The sequence below is a fragment of the Lepisosteus platostomus genome, chromosome 2 (genome assembly GCF_059453375.1).
Source record: "Lepisosteus platostomus isolate fLepPlt1 chromosome 2, fLepPlt1.hap1, whole genome shotgun sequence".
Taxonomy (NCBI): Eukaryota; Metazoa; Chordata; class Actinopteri; order Semionotiformes; family Lepisosteidae; genus Lepisosteus; species Lepisosteus platostomus.
In genome coordinates this window covers 65901358-65919099 of record NC_142612.1, presented here as the reverse complement: position 1 = coordinate 65919099, position 17742 = coordinate 65901358, and positions in this window count along the sequence as shown.

Below are 17742 nucleotides of genomic sequence, written 5' to 3'. Positions count from 1 at the left end.
TAGGACAAAAATAAACATGGCGAAAAAATAACCAAACAGTTGATTCCTCTTTAGTGCCAGCTCTTGTGTGCGAATAAAAAGGATGGTTCGGTCTCAATTGAACCGAGGAGTCTTTGAAGTGGGAGTTATTATCTGAAGAATTCTTGCTTGTCGTCTAAACGACGTTGATGACACGGAAAGCGTTCTTTGTCACTGATTTGTTCTCCTCTTCTCTGTGGAGACGTCTCAGGCTTTAACTCTCAACCGTTACAAAAGGGATGAAAGAAGAAAAATACTAAAAGCAACTCTAGCACTTAGGGGCAACGTTGAATATTTAAAAATTGTACAACCCGCATTATAATGGCCTATTCAGATGTATATGTTTGTAGTAAGCATATACAGTATATATATACATTAGGCACGGTGTATACAAAACTAGAATCTATTTTCATATGCATTTCCAGAAAAGGTGGCATGACGAGAGGGATAAAAAGTAGTGGAGTCATAACCCGCCTAGAAGGCCTTATGGTATTAATACGGTGATATACATTAATCTGCAACAGGAGAAAAAAAACTGATAACACTTCGAAACGTGTTTTTATAAAAGTGACTGTATATCAGTTTAGACATTAGACATATTTAGAGCTTATTCTAAAAGTAAAACTTAATTAACCTACAGGAAAAGTTAAACACCTAAACGCTACGCATCTGCCAGTCGTACGTTTAGATGTGCAGTATTAGTAGCATCTGTTGGTTTATTTCATAGCTGTTTTGGGTTTTTTTGTGTGTAAAATTAAAACTCATTGCATGCTTTACAAAGTGTATGCTGTGCGATGTGTATGCTGTAAGTGGATGCTGAGAACTAGTTGCAGTTGTGAACCGCGTAACATTAAAATGTGTTCAAACACAGAAAACAAGACACAACATACGCTCGAATACACTCAACTGCGTCTAAAATCATTTTGTTGTTTTTATTGCATTATTGTCCTTGTTTTAACACCATGTTGTAAAATGCAGTAATATACAAATGTATAGGAATAGGCTATAATAAGTAATAAACACAGATTTTGACACTAACCTACTTTTAACTCATAATTTGCAATATTAGGTGATTTGTTTAATACTTGGATAAATATGCTTTTACTTGACAAGTGAAAGACAGGACATAAAAAAATGTTGGAAAAAAAACTTTAAATTCAACAATACACTCCTACCCTATTACATCACAGTATATTGCACCTCAGAACTAAATATTCACTTTTTAGTTGCAGGCTTTACGTGAATGAAGCTGGTTATGTACGTTTCGTGTACTTCCAAATAACGTTTTGTGTTTTATATATTTTGGTTTTGTAATGAACAGCTTTTACTACTTTTGATGTAAGTCTGCGAAAATCTATATATACAGTATATGCCACATTTTATAGTCTTCATTGTCCTCATTATAGACCTTAAAGAATGCCACCACGGTGACAAAGAATGAATCAATTCGACTGGAACCTGCATTCAGGCTCAATAGGTTTAATACAGTTCTTCTTTCTCGGTGATGATTTACAAATAATCAAACAATAAGTGTGTGCACCTAACATATTTACAGAAGTGGCTCCTATAGAAAGAAGTGTAAGAGAACTGTGTAATACATACATACGTATGTGTGCATATCTGAGCATAGCCGTATTTTAATGATGATTTATCAAAAGACCGTTATATTTAAAAATCCCAGAAATCTTAAGGATTGTAAAAACCGGAAGTTCACTGCTTCTTAATGATGTACACAAGTTCATAGTTCCTTCAACTTGATGAGGATATCAAAGTTGACTATAGTCAACAAAAGAAGGAAAGGCCTCTTGGACAGCATGGTGAGAGACGTGTGGCCGTCATTAGTGGCTCTTTTATTGACACAGGCTTTTCTTTCTCATCTTTGACAAAGCATTTTGGTGGGATTCATCCCCTGTTGCTTCCTATCATCAACCACATCACTACTTCTTGAGAGCATTAATTAACGTCTATTCATTGATAACCGCTGACAACAGTGCAATGTATGGGCAAGAGCTGTGACCCTTACATAATTTCTCGCACAGACAAAGCACTCGTAAACGGAATAAAACGGAACCAGAGACCGAAAATACCATTCATACTTGTTTACATTTTCATTTTGCTTGATAGGATGATATTTACAGACGTGCAGTGGTGTAGACAAATCTGATATTTTTGTACTTGATGTAAAATTGCTTGCTACTCTAAACTCGCATGTTTTTTTTTTTGCATGTTTCATTCACTTACGTTGAGGTCAATCCATATGTCTGAGCGAATCCATGGGTAGCTACATTTTGGTGAACTGTTCTTAGCCAGAGTACTGTACCAAACAAAGCCAAAGTCATCTTCCAGCTCGTGGATCTGCTCCCACTACTGTATTTTCAGGCATGTCGTCCTCACTCTTGGACTTCTACTACTCACACTGTGCGATCGTTCGGTTCAAATTCAGGACTCAGCATTGACTTCGTAATTGTATTCTTTGAGTAACAGTAGTTCTGTGTTACTTACATCGTTTGTGATTACCATGTGCATCTTTGGGACAAAATAATTATCATCAGTACTACTCCGATGGTCCATTGATGTGGATTCAATGCATCGTTATTTACAATAATATATCAATAATATGATATATAATATATCATAAATACAATGATGATATTATGCGTTTTCTAAGTATTAAGTCATTTTACGTTCTAATTTGAGTCGATCGGTTGACAGTATGCTAAGCCAAGAAGTCTACTGTAAATACGCAAATTAATAACGTCGCTCTGTGCTTCTTGATTTGTTATAAAAGTAAATCAAGAATCTATCATTCCCTTGACTGACAAATCCATTCTCTTGTCAGATTACCACGTTTTAACAAGAAATTTTGCGCAGGGATCGTGTTATATGGAACCATGAGACACATACTGTATCAGGCATTTCTTTCAAAGTCACAAAAAGGTCACTTAGTAAAGAAGATGAAACAGGTTCATCTACCACACATCTTGACCTCTAGGAATGTGTAGTTGAAACAAACCTCGACTATAGTACATGGATTAAGGAAGACGTGTATGAGTATCCATATTCTTTCATTTTAATAACATAACACGGATACAAATGCAAGTTATACTCTTCTGTTTATTCTGCAATAGAAGAATCAAGCCATTTCGTACTTCTATTTTTTAACAGAATGTGACCTTTCAGGGCTGTTACAGAATACCGAGACTCATTTGAGTGTGAAATATCATTTCATTGTAAAATAATGAAAGCGGTAATCCTACTTCCGGAAACTGTCTTGCATTATTTAACAAGACCCTTTTAATAGGGGATTAGAGGGGCCCAAGAAAAGAATTTCTGTGGCCTATTCAACGTCTTATTTTATGTTATAATTACAAGCTATGGAGCTGCCTGAATTAGCATGCAGAAATCATCAGGCAGGTGTTATTCCAAATATATAAATATATTAATTAGCGATTGGTAAGGACGTGGTGGAATACAAAGGAAAGGGGAAAACCATCCATTTCTCTTAAAATGGAAGTTTCCATGTCCGCTGACATTGTCCTTAGTTGATTGGCTGACGACATATTTCATGTTGAAAACACATGATAAAATTATATATAGACTACAGCTGGATCTGTAGACCTGGTTCTAGAAGATATATGGATGTTAAAAACAGGCTGCTCAATATATCGCACTCCGATTGGAATTCCGTTGGAAAGGATCTGCGACAAACAAGCAATACCCTAAACTACAAATTCCACACTCTGTGTCATTTTCAATAGGTATTTACACAAACACTGTTAACTGTGAGTTATACATACGTGCATGTTCATGCATAGGTATTTCTACAGGCATTTGTATTGTGGATGTAGAGGTAATGGAAAAAAATGGAATGGAAAACCCACACAACATGCACGGATCGGGATACATACTTCCAAAGGAACATTGTGCGTTCAAGATCGCATCGATCCATACTTTTCTCTAAGGAACATCTTTGGGAGGACTTTCAGTTTAAAATAAATTTATCCTCAAACCATACAAATTTAAATCGGCTATGTAATAATCTAAAACAATATCCACTTGATGTTTAATCTTATTAATGCTTATAGTTTGCGTAAGAAATACAATTCATTAGATATATATATTTCTTTAACCAAGTGACACAAAATACACAAAGAATTTGTTCTGATGTTCAAAAACATCTACGATATTTTTTCAAATCTATATTAGAATATGCTCCTACAACAATACGCTACAACAATTCCTTCCCAAAGTCTTTGAAAACTGTTTTTAAGGACAGCATTTAAAATCAACTCAAAAGCTATTAATCTGTCTCCGTACTCGGTCAGTTTAACATGCTGGAGATGATTCATTTTTAAAAGATGCCAAAATGACAGATGCAGGCTATGAGAATGGCGAGGGAAAAGAATGACAGGATTAATTTCGCTTACAGTTCCTTCACGTTTAAAATGGCAAACTCAGGCTTTGGAGCAGCTTTTCATGGATATCTGTAAATGTATAGTAAACATGCATGTGTCACTCAGATACGCTGTCCAAATATCATCTCTTAAATGATAAAAATGAACGTATTCGAATATGTTTTCATGACGTGTAGATTCATCTTATCGAAGGAATTGTTCAAATCAATTTGCTTTTCTGTGGTTGCCATTATGTTTAAATCTTTAGTGTACCCACCCCAGAATACCAGACCGCGTCATACACACAGTAAATGCTAAAGATGGTTCTAAATTGTTATTGTAACGTTTGTTTTAAAAAGTATCGATCCGGCATATTTAAAAAAAAACATTAAAAATGTATTTAGCTTGCCTTGGATTATACAATGGATTGTCAATTCACATAGCTTTACTGTTTATGCAACTTAATCTCCCCTGCTTAATTTTATCTTTGCTTTTCCTTACCTGCAAGACAAGCAAGTTATATATTTATTAGCATTTCAGTGCACACAATGTTCCCCACTGGCTTCACACAGCTGGGACGGCTGTTTAACAGCAGGGTCCTGTCGTGCATAAGAATTTTAGAAAAAAATGTTTTTAACGCCCCCCCTCCAACACACACCCGCCCCCACTCCCCGAACCGAGTTCCTTCTCTACCCCTAACTTTAGAAACGGGGCAAGGGTAAGGAATCCCCGAAAACATTTCATTTTTTTTCAAATAATTCAACTATAATTAATACAACACCATATCCTGCAAATCCCATTTTGACTAATCTCAGATCTCTGCATCGACTACGTGCATTTTTCCCAACACGTGCTAAAAACATGCTTTAGGGATGCATTATTGTCCATCGAGACTCCATATTGCACTTTTAAGCTTTAAATCATAGTTTTCATTCTACATTTGGGTAAGAATGGTCCCGTGAGCAAATTTTCGCGAGCTACTGAAAACCTTTTACTCGTACTTAGATTAATTCTTTGGAACTATGTAATCACTTTAATACATAATATCTTGCCACGCTTCGAGTGTCTTTGTGAATAAGTCAGACTGCTTAATATCCCTTGGCCCTACAGCCGATAAAGAGAGGTTCACGACCAAGTTTGTAAAATCATATTCGATCTGTGGATTGAATGCCGTTAGTTCGTGAAACATGGTCCGGGAAACACGTTTTTATACCCACAAAGTTACACAAGTGCCTTTAATGAAAACTGAAGTCTTTAAGGTTTAACGAATATGAAAAAAATGCACACGCACTATACTCTTTACAGCAATTTAAGAATAAGGATATTATCGCACTCCAAATTATCACGCGCCAAATTATTTTGCTTTCATGGATGAAAGGGCTTTCTCCAATGTAAATCAGGCGTCTTAGTTATTAAGTCTGAACACTAATCTCTAACAACCTTTACATAATGTGGCAGAATGTGCCGCACTACGTCGCACCTGCACTTTGAATAGAGGCTCCTTTTCAATGTAAGACACGCTTGTTGGCCTGGAGTCTCAAAGCAGTTGTCTGAATAAGTCAGGCTCCCCGAATGCCCATACTTATTTTCTTTTTCTTCTTTGATCCCCAGATTTTCCTCCCTAATTTGTTCTTATAGTTTGCAACAAGCCCTGTCTACTTAGTATTAAAATGTGCGTCAAGAGAGTATATGAACAGTTTGAAGGTACAGAAGGATCCTAGCATCTCACCCTGGACTTATTCTGTAAATTGAATTTTTACTAATAGTATTTATGCGTTTAATTGTAATTAAATGCTTAATTTCCATCCAGCTTAAAGCATCAAGGACGTTTTGATCATAGACATGATCTCAATTTAATGAGTCATTTTATGGCCGTAAAAAAGAGAGATGGAATGGTATCATAGCAAGTAACGGTTGGATTTTGGGGGAGCTGGTTAACCACTCACCAACCAAATTCAAGATGTTGCAACCTCGAGCTTGTCATTTCAGAGTTGTCGTTTTTTTAGAATTTGATAATATTGGTTGGTTTATCTCATTTTGCACCCTTTACTCACCATTACATACATTTTGGTTAATATCGCAGTATTAAAAAGAAAACATTCGCTACTTTCTGGATATTAAACAAGTCACATGCTTTCATTTAAAACGAGACACACACTTGTGCTCACACAAAGTCCTAGTTGTGTACGCCAGGTATGACCATTTTGACTACCAATCGTTTTAGTTTGAGGCAATCAGTTATAATGCATTCATCCTAACACAATATCTTTTAAAACACCAACAATAAAAAATTAAACATTGAGTTCTATCTGATCACCTTCTGGATCTCTTCAAATTTGACTTAATCCAAGTTTAGGTATTGCAGCAGTCGTCTCCTGTGATCTAGAATGTGCATTGCTGAGAAATTTCTAAGTGTAAGGGTATTTAATTTTTCAAAACAAACACACGTCCAGTCCTATATACCTGTGTGTCCTTGAGATTCTGTCTTCTCTTCTGCCTTCATTTGTTTGGCGTAGAGTATACATCTGTATTAAATTAAACCTTTATATTGAAACTGTTCGGCAGTGAACACTCAACTACTTCATTCTTAGTTTATCAAGATAAATACAAACAATAGCAATCGCCCTTTGGAATATTTTGAAAAATATACTCTTCACACGTCTGACTGACGACTAAGAATTTCTGTATTGATGTTGTTCATCTTCTTTTACAATCACTTTGTTTTTTTTTTTCTAAAACGAAACGTCTTGTATTCTGTGTCTGATCTTATATTCATACATCCTGGTTAGTTAGGTAAAATCTGATTCTGTGCTGAGTCAAAAGAAAAGAAAAGGGGGCTCTAAAAATTAATTTTTAGATTAAAATTTATCACCCCTGTAAAAACGCAATGTGATTTCCGTGCAATTCAGTACACCACACACACAACTACCTGTTAATGTTATGCTATAAATGATATCCTCTCGTTTACACTTAAAGGAAACATTCGAGTAGATACATTAAATAAAGTTCAATTGAAGGACAACTGGTGGTTTGCCAAGAAACCAAGTTCTAAAGCTGAGGAAGTCAACATTTGTTTTCCACATTAAATAGAGGTTGGCTGTCCCTAAACGCGAAACACACAGTCGTGTTTTAATTCAATGTACAGCAGCCACAGGGGTCTATCACTGAAAATAAGACAATTGCCGTACACAAAACTAACGAAATTATCAAAACGTCTCTATTCCTTGGCTTCATTAATATGGAAAAGGGTCCCTGTTAATCTTCTAAAACCAAGTATCCCCCCACTAAAATGGCACTCTGGGAGAAATTGTACACGAGATCAATCGGTTCGAATGCAGCAAGGTTTAGTGAAGAAAACACTATTTACACCTTCAAATGGAAGCTTTTCAGATTTATATGAAAGGGTCATATATCAACGAGGACAAATGATTATGAATTGGTAAACGTGCCCTCCAGCGATTAGGTCTCTGATGCTATTTATCATTTCTTGGTGTATTTTTATGTATTTTTTTAAATCATGTGGGAGGAAAGCATGACGACCACGGAAGAAAACGACACCACAGGAAAGTTTGTTTTCTCTTGTAATATTAAAGTCATCAAAACGTGGCTAGTCACACATAAAGGCTATTTAAGAAACGCGTCTTAGCTAATATTGGGCTGTATGTGGATGTATATCTGCTACCAGCATATTTGTAAAGAATGGAGGAGCTTCATGAAAAATTAAGTATTTATTTTTCATTATCTCTTAATCTGATATACAGGTTAAGCATTCAAGAGATTATGTGAATTAAAAATAAAATACTGTAAGGGGTGAAAGAACAGGAGGAAACACATTTATTGATCATCCCATTAACGACATGTATTGAACAATGAAAACTCTTCCGAAATGCTGCAAGTTCTTGGTCTCGTGTTAATTACAACCCTCGAGAGTCACGTTCCCCCCTGTTCTTGTAACCCCCCCGAAAAATAAATCCAATATGATGCATCGGTTAAAAAATAACTCGAAAATGTATGATACCATTTCAATGTCTACTTCCGATTTTGCAAGTTTGATACTTTCGATTTTCAAAATGATTTAATCGTACACAAACAAGAAGGCGAGACGTAAAATAAAGCTGTATCATGGTCAGGGAGTAATAGTATATGTGTTCACAAAGATGGAACAGTCAAAGCGTTCGCTCTCCTGCTGTTTAAATGCATTCAGATCCCGTTCTTCTTGCGTCTCTGCTCTGACCTCCGCGAACTTTTAGCCAAACGAAAAATCATTAGTTAATCGTTACACTGACACATCTGTTGTACAATCAACATTTGAATACCTCTTAAGGTATGGTTCAGAAACAAAAATAAAAAAAATATATATTTTATAGGACAAACAGGGTGAACTTTTTTTCTAGCTGATAATATATTTTCTTCTTATAAAAGACAAAACTTACTCCTTATTACTATATCCTTTATATACCGGGGCACTGAAAAGCAATTACCTACATTTATCAAAGTCAAATTGTAAAATGTTCATTAATTAGCTTATTGTTTAACAATTGTAGAAAAGAAGCGTTCGAAATACGTCTTTAATCTTGTACATATTTTCTTGATTAGTTCATTAGCTATTTAGTATTCATTCAGATCACTGACACTGAAGCACGAAGTGAGTCTTCCTTTTCTTTCTTATTTTTTGGGGAAAAAAACATGCGCAGAATTAAAAATATAATGTGAAGTAATTTCACTTTAAACAATGAAAACACATCAAATGGCATTTTAAAGATCGAATGGCAAAATACAACAATCAGTAAATACAGTACAACTAAAACTACCAACAACATGCAGTAATACTAGAGCTGTTAATGATGATGTGATGATGGTGATGAATTATCACAGCTCTATAGGTTCAGTTAACTTTTAGGGGTCCTAAAAAGCACTCTATAACCTATCGCCTCGTAAATCGGTTTTTGCATTGTGTAGCATGTATGTATTTTCCTAGAGTATCAAATTTAATATGTCTGGTGTGTAGGGATTGCGGCTATAATTCTCCCAGTGGGTAGCCTTCTCCTTGTTCAACATTTAAAGCACAGGACAAAAAAGTAGGCAACAGAGTGACAACTTCCTCTCAAATTATGAACCCACAGCCTGCAGTTCTAGATGCAGTTCCCACATATTTTCTAGGTCTTGTAAATTCCAAGTAGGTTGTCCTCTTCCGTTTTTGACAGAGAATATGGTCGATTCAGGATGAACTGTTGCATAGTGCCATATCGTGTAACAGGATTAGCTCTGACACAAAAGTCAGAAAGAAAAAAGAAGATGAAGTAGAGCAAGGAGCACAAATATTTTAAATGGTTTGAAGAAAATGAATACAAAGAAATACAGATAATATTGTGCTTTACACAGATTTTACGATAATGATTTGATGAAACAAAGGGGAGTTTGCAAAGGAACCAACAACAACAACAACAACAACAACAAAAAAGAAAATACAGCTACATTTAATATTTAGTAAGTGCATATGAAAAACATTACAGACATTTTATTTGTACAATCGATCATTCTTCGAGAAATACGTTAAGGGTAAGAAAGCTTTTATTTTTCGAAAACATACCACACTACGACAATTTATTTCCATAACATCTTGAATCCAATTTGATCTTTTTGCAAAAGAAAGCATGCCACTTTAAACTTATATACTGTATACTCCCGTTTATTTCCACCACTCAATTAAAAAAATAAAGTCATCGCCGATGTAATAAATTCACCTTTCTAGCTCGACATCACATTCACCATGATCATTTTCTTTTTGTCTCTAACATTAAAGCAACTAAAGTCATAAAAGACGTTAAAGTCGATTTGTCATCATAAATTATAACAAGACGTAAAATGTAAAAAAATGCAAATCCATATTGCCAGTATTACGTTTTAAACCATTGGTTTATCTGCACTATTTCACATGTCAGTTCCACAATGTGTTGCGCAAAGTGAAAGCACAGTTTGATAACAGATATAATTCGTGTGTTCAGTCTAGCAGCAACATAGACTTTGGGTCATTTCTTCATCTCCCGCAGAAAAGACATTATGCCTCTCATATTTACATACTTTCTAATATTTGTCAAACAATCATAAATTATAAATTAATGAAATGTTTGGCGGTCCTTAGAGATCATACTAATGAACACATTTACTTTTTTTGTGATTTCATACGCATCTTTGTTAAGTTTAATGCCATCCAGTATATCACGCCCTATTAAGCTTTATTAGATTTGTTCGCTGTTCCTGCTGTCACTTGGTTGTCACGGTCACAAAATCACCTGCTGCAGGTACCTTCTTAAATAAATGATTCAGTGCCTTCATGATGGAAAATGATCTTATGCGTGTTCTTAATACAATTCTATATGCAGCCACAAATGGTGCGTCATGCAGTCTATTATCGAAATAAAAAAACCAACTAGATTAAAGATGTTCGTAAGGATTTATGAAAAATAAAACTCAAACACTGCTTTATATCTACGGTTAATAAACTATTTGATCAGTTCTTTTGGGTTCAGTAAATCAATCCAATCTAATTTCGATACTTTTTTTTGACTAGACAATTGATAAAAGGGGCACCTTCATAAATGGAATAAATAGATTTAGTATAGGCAAACAGTGTTGAAACATAAGAAAACACAACAACAACAACAACAACAACAACAACAACAACAACAACAACAACAACAACAACAACAACAACAACAACAACACTTAATCTAAAATCATTTTTATTTTCCGTTTTGGGGAGTGTAAAGAATATCCATGTAGCCTGTTCTAAACGTTATCAGTTCATAAATGTACTGGACGAAGGAATGGGTAATAATTTGGTTTGTTGCAACTGGAGCACTGGCGAGGAGAGAGAGGTTGTAAAAGAATTGTCAAAAGCCACCTGCTTGTCATTAAGGGGGTGAAGGGAGTGTGTGGAACTAGTAGGAGGACAGTATGAATCACTACGAGTTAAGTGCTATCGAGTTGAAGTTCATATCCGCTGCTACAAACTTTGTTGCAGTTCCCCTGACCTGACACGTGGCAAGACGACAAAAAGCATGATAGGCATGAAAAATAATTAGGCTGTGCACGGAAAGGTACTTTAAATATTTAGTTACGAAAGATGACTTTTACTTTGCATAGAAGAATCCCCTAAATGCATTTTAAAACCAGGCACTCAAATTAAACGTAATGAGATAACACAGCAGCTCTCGATTAACACTTCCAATCATTTCTAATCTGTCAAGGACTAAAACAAAGCGAGAAAACGCACGATCCCGTGACAACAACTGATGTATTGAAAGTTTTATGCACGTTTTAGCTCAAAGTCCTAACACGTTTTATTAGTAACTCTTTTCAAGAGAAGCCCACAATTCACCTTAATTCGACCCCCTTACAGTAACAACAGGCGCTCACAAAGTTATACCCGCTGAAGGGAGGAGGAAGAAAAAAATAATTCCAATCAATTTCTCCTCAAGAACAAATTTAATGATCTTTAATCCAAACTAATGTCTTATGTATACTTCTGTCAACATTTCTTGACAGTTATTGCACCCTTCAGCAACATGTATGTTTTAAAACACAGATTGAAAACGACTACTTTTGTTGTAACACACCGCCATAAAATAATGCTGAACAGTGAATTAACATTAAAGTTTTACTTTCTGTTGAGACAACATAGGCTTTCTGTACACTGGTGAGAGTTTTTATTCTTTTAAGCGACAAGTAGTAAAAATATACTGATACATAAAGATTTGTTTTTCAGATTACACTATTACCCAGTAAGAACTTCTACTAATCAATACTTGTTAGTACTTATGCACCATCTGGTACTCTGATTGTCTTGAAGAGTGGACTTAACATACTATATACAAGACTTACTTAACAAATGTAACTGTTTGTAACTGTAAAACTTTTCTTTTTAGACACGCTGTATTTACTATTTGCGTAGAAGATGTTTACGGCAAGAGGTCAGAAATTAATTTATGCCATAAAAAGACTCAGTCGCCAAGTGGTGGGTGGAGCTGTGCTATTATCAGCAGTCCAGTAGGTCCTTAACCATCTTACCACGCACGTTTTAATGTTTCAACAATATTTAACTTGAAAAAGTAATGTGGCATACACATTTGTGTTTTAGGACTGATTAAATCATTCATCCAAACTGTCTCTTATTCTCGATTATTTTTAGAATGCCGCGTTAAGGCGGTTACTGAGGTGAACTTTTGCAGAATAGTTTCTTTGTCGCCTGTTTGTCACGCTAGTCAGCAGCTCCAAAAAGCACAAGAATCCCTACAGAAGTAAGGACATGTAATCAAGGAACCTCGTTATCAAGTCGTTGGGAGAAAAGTGGTTAAGTAAATATTAAAAAAGAATTACAAGAGAAACATTTTGTCTACTTTTAAGGACCATAATGATACATATGAAGCATTAAAGGTAACATGAATACAATTCCACAGCAACATAATTATCAAACTGTATGTAAGCGAATGCAGTTTATTATTTAAAACATTTATTAATTCATTTATTGTTTCTTAACTTTTTTTTCTTCAGTGTTAGCACCCTTCTCATATTTAATATTTAGTTTATTGAATAAAGTTGGAGAGCTTATTGAAACGGAAACCTGGCAATCGTGGTTAAGTTGTTTGAGCTGCTCATTCTCTTGCATATAATCTGTACATAACAGATAACAAAAAGCAAATTAATATCATCGTGATACAATTATGAACTCGAGAAAGTTAAATCATCGTCTATCAGGAACGAATTTCGTCACAGGCATCTGTCTGTTTTATTTGAGATGTTTATTTAAGTTTTATATCTTTGTTATACCAAACAAGCTCTTAGTCGTGTATGCTAATTAGTAGGTACGCATATACAGATAAGGATATACAACCATATCCAGCTGGATCATTAGTTTGCTTTAAACAATCCAGTTATGTTTCCTTAAAAATATTTAAACCAGGAAAACACGACTCTCCGAGTTCTTCCCCATTTTGTTTTGTTTGTCATTTTTGGAGCTGAATAATTTCTTCCAAAGCTGATCACTTTCACTTGAAATCCGCATCATTCATGAGTTAATTCATCAAAGCAAAGTTTCTGCGAGGTTTTTTTTTTATAAAGAAGGGCTAAAGTAATAAGTCGACCACTGTGACATTCTCTGGGCTTAGGCTATTTTTCATAACCCAGCTGATACTCTTTTGTGTAGCTAAGGAAAGTCCTTAGATGATGAACGAGCAAACTCTGGGATTTTTAAATTCTTTTTTTTATTCGGCGTTAACTGCTGGACTATATATCTGTCTATGCATTTCATTTGCCTTTTCTATGTGCTCGATATTAATCATTGGATTAAAAAGTACAGATACCTCGAAACAATTGAAGAACATTTATTCATTATTGTCTATGTTTTGGCAAAAAATCATGTTTAGGGTAAGTATATTATTATTGCCTTGCAAACAATACCTGTTTTACAAAGTGTACCTTTCAAGCATTTTGAATGAGAGTTTTAGTAGGGGAAGCCTTTTCTTATTTTAATGGGAATAAATGCAGTATTCTTTGTTTACTTGGGTGACTTCAGGACCGGTATACTAATTTCTAAACGTAATTAACTAGATCCTTATGATCAATTCTTTCTTAGTCCCAACCAGGGTGCTGTGCTACAAGCAGTGAAAAGCCTATTTTTGCACGCATGACACAGGAAACAGCACTACCTGTAGTTCATTAAGACAACAAAAACTCAATACAATTGAAAGGAAGTTCGTCCAAACCCTCTCGTTATACCTGCAGCGCAATTAATGTTACTTGCTCAACTAATCCATGCCGAAATGTCATGTGATCAGTATTTAATGGTTTGAAGGGAAAAGGCGAAATCGGTCAGTAAAAAGCACAAATAAGAATTTAACCGCAAACGTGTTGTAGCTAATTGGGGGATGCTCTATCGTTATTTTCTTGGTTTTAGAATCTGTTATACAGCAAAAATATTTTGTGATATAGTGTAACCAATGTAGTTCAAATGTTATTTCAAAGCGGTGGAAGACCTACTGTATAAAGTGCCATGCAGCGTTTACAATATGATGGGCTGGCAGTTTAAATGTAATATTTAAGTTGTTTGCTGAAGGAATCAAATTGGTCAGGCGAATATATATTTTCGTTGACACCACTCGACGATATTCGGAAAAATGCAGCTTTTGCATCAAAACACTAAAAGAACTCCAGACGTAATTTGACAAGTACGCGGAGACCCTGTCGCCTGCTTAAATGTCTTTCGTGTAAAATATTCCTGACAAGTTCTACATCTTTGCTCCAGATAATAAACTGCCGCCCCGTTGGCTGGGTAGGTGAATCAACACACACTTGAACTGAAAAGGACTTGACCTTTGCCTTTATGTTTTCCTCAATGTTTGTCTATAACACAATCAGGCTTTATAAGAGACATGCAGGAGTGTGACACTGCCTATTCAACAGATAGATGTTCGCAGCCACACAGAATGCTAAGAGTTCTGAATAGCGTATAGGTATTTGTAAACCTTTGTAAATGTTTGTAGGAGTTGTTGCCTCTTCTAGAAAGACCCTGGCAGCCCTGGATGAAAAAGCACTATTTAAAATTTAAAATAACTGCATGTAGCAATATTAAATTACTTTATAAACTAAGAGCTTGTGCGTTACATGCCCAATCATAGCTGAAGATGCACACCATCCCCAGTCTTCATACGCCCAATAAGTAAATAGTTAAACCGTGTTTTTTAAAAAGCGTCACTGTTAATAATAATTTGATCCTGATAAAAATAAAATTTTTATAGCACGGGTATGATTAGGACTTGAATTTTCCCATTCTCGCTGTGATGTGAATAGGATTTTTTGGAGATTCCTATGGAACAAGTGTATATTTTACTCTTAATTTTAGTTACTTACACAAGGGGGAGGTGAGTGGTGAACCTTTATGTTTATTAAACTCTTACACTAAAATAAAGTTAAAATGACAAAATGCAGTGTTTTTTAAACAAACCTGCAGTAATTTATCAATGAATTAATGTACAATACAGGACTCTGAACTAGATAAATGAAGGCTGCACTGAAGTGAAACCAGCTCTCAGATGTAAAAGGAATTTATCAAATGAACATAAACACAACTACCGTAGCTGCTCGGAATCCGAATTGTATTGGATTTAAACAAGGTAAGGTGCTGAGGTATCTCTTCGTACTGTATGAGCCTCAGACTGAGTACTGACCTTCCTTCGTCATCAGTCTGAATCCTCCATAGCTTGGATCAGAAAAAGTTATAACCTGGATGTTAGACAATGCATACAAATATTCATGAAGTTTGAATTTTTGGCATCTGGAGCACTATTTTTCGATCTGCAATATGCAGCTCTGACTTTATTGGGACTGACAGAGTTTATCACTTAGAAAAAGTATTTTCACATCAAGACAGTTCCCTCAGCCCAGACAAAATTTTCCAACTTTTATACAAACCACACATACTCCGCAGACTACTCCGCATACTCTGACTGATGGCCAGTCTATGTATTTCCACCAAGTGCTACATTATATGACTACATTGTTAGGACTTGCGAGGAAAATCACATTTTGCCCTTTCACCATATTTTGTGAGTTTAAACAGACTAAATACATCATCTTCCGCACTACACCACACAGAGGAACGTTTGTATTCACGAAGAGAATGACTTCTAGTTAAAAAAAACTCGTTGTTTACAGTTGTTTACTGTAGAACAGGCTCCTAGCCCTTTGTCAGAATACTTCGGATGGCTGATTTCCTGCAGTTGAACAGGGATTGGCCAGTTTTACCCCTTTATCGGAAGACATCTCGGAGACAACACAGGTAACACAAGCTCTGTGTCCTATTTTAAAAACTAGTCCAGTCTCCGTAGGTCACGTGAGAATACAGTCGGGTCCTTACTGGGGAGTTAAGGGCCAAGACTGTGTGTTAACGTGAATAATCCACTTCCACAGCTCAAATAATTTGAGTTTTTATTTACGAGATCCAATCAAAAACAGTCATCCGAAATTGTTGTGCTTCAGAAAATATGGGGACATAAATATCATTAATGCTACGAGTAAATTAACTATTAAATCATCAATGAGGGAACCGCTTATTCCCGACGGGGGTGGAAACAACCCGGAATCTACCCTTATAGCACAGGGCACAAGGCGGTACACCGTGGACCGCACGCCAGTTGGTCGGAGAGAACACGCACAAACGTCGGAAAACTCAGGGTGAACATGCAAACTCCACAGGGAAGACACCGTAGGGTGAACTGGAACCCAAGACCTAAGCACGAAGAGGAGGGAGAGCTAACCGCCACTTCGCCGTGCGCATATGATAAGACGAGTAGCAGCGACATTTGTTATTATTTGAACATCACAGACCACTATGGCATTTTACTCAACATAAAGAAATGCATAGTCATGACGAACTCCAACAGTCATTTATTATTTATTATCATTCACATGAATGAATAATTTACAAACAATTACATGATCTAGTGAGCTTTGATCTAGATGATTGTTAAAAGGCTTTCCTGGAAGAGACAGGCATTTTTTAAATAGTAACATTTTCTTTTGGGTAATATAAGCGAATACAGTCATCCAGATCCAGTGTAAGGTTTCTAGAAGACTAACAAGACAACAACGTATCAGGCACTTCTATAAAAATCCAACAGTAAAGGGGTTAGTTTCAGTGTTAAACCATGCTGCAACATATATCTCTGGTTATCTGACGTATGTATTTATGAACTGGAACTAGAGTTGCTCACTGAATAAGTCTGCTTATTCAATTAACCTTTATCCTACGACAGACCGGTTTCTAGTCAGCATCCCGGGAAAAAAACAGTGATGAATGAAAGATTAAAGAGGCAGTGGGAAGACAGATATTTTCCTAACCAGAACATGTACATGCCTTAAGGAGGTGCTAAAAGAATTAACAGATATTATGCTAAAGAACAGAGAACTCCATCTGGAAAGAAAAAAAGGGCGGTGGTATTTCACATTACTGTCTAACAATTACTTGGTGCATTACTTTACCATTACTATACATTTTTAGGGGCAGCTTACGGTTGAACAGAGAAAAACACTTTTTGAAAGAGATGATAGGATATAAAACGACCATAGAGATAAAAGCAATGTTAACAATTACAGCTGCAATGTTCATATATACTATGTCATACTGTATGTAAACATACCTTCTGTTTTGTTATTGATACTCAACTTATGTAGTGGAGTATATACCGTACAGAGCCTTTATAGGCAATTTGAGTTTACATGTCAGAAAGTTAGGAACTCTGTGAATTCTGGTTCAAAAGCTCATGTGACCAAC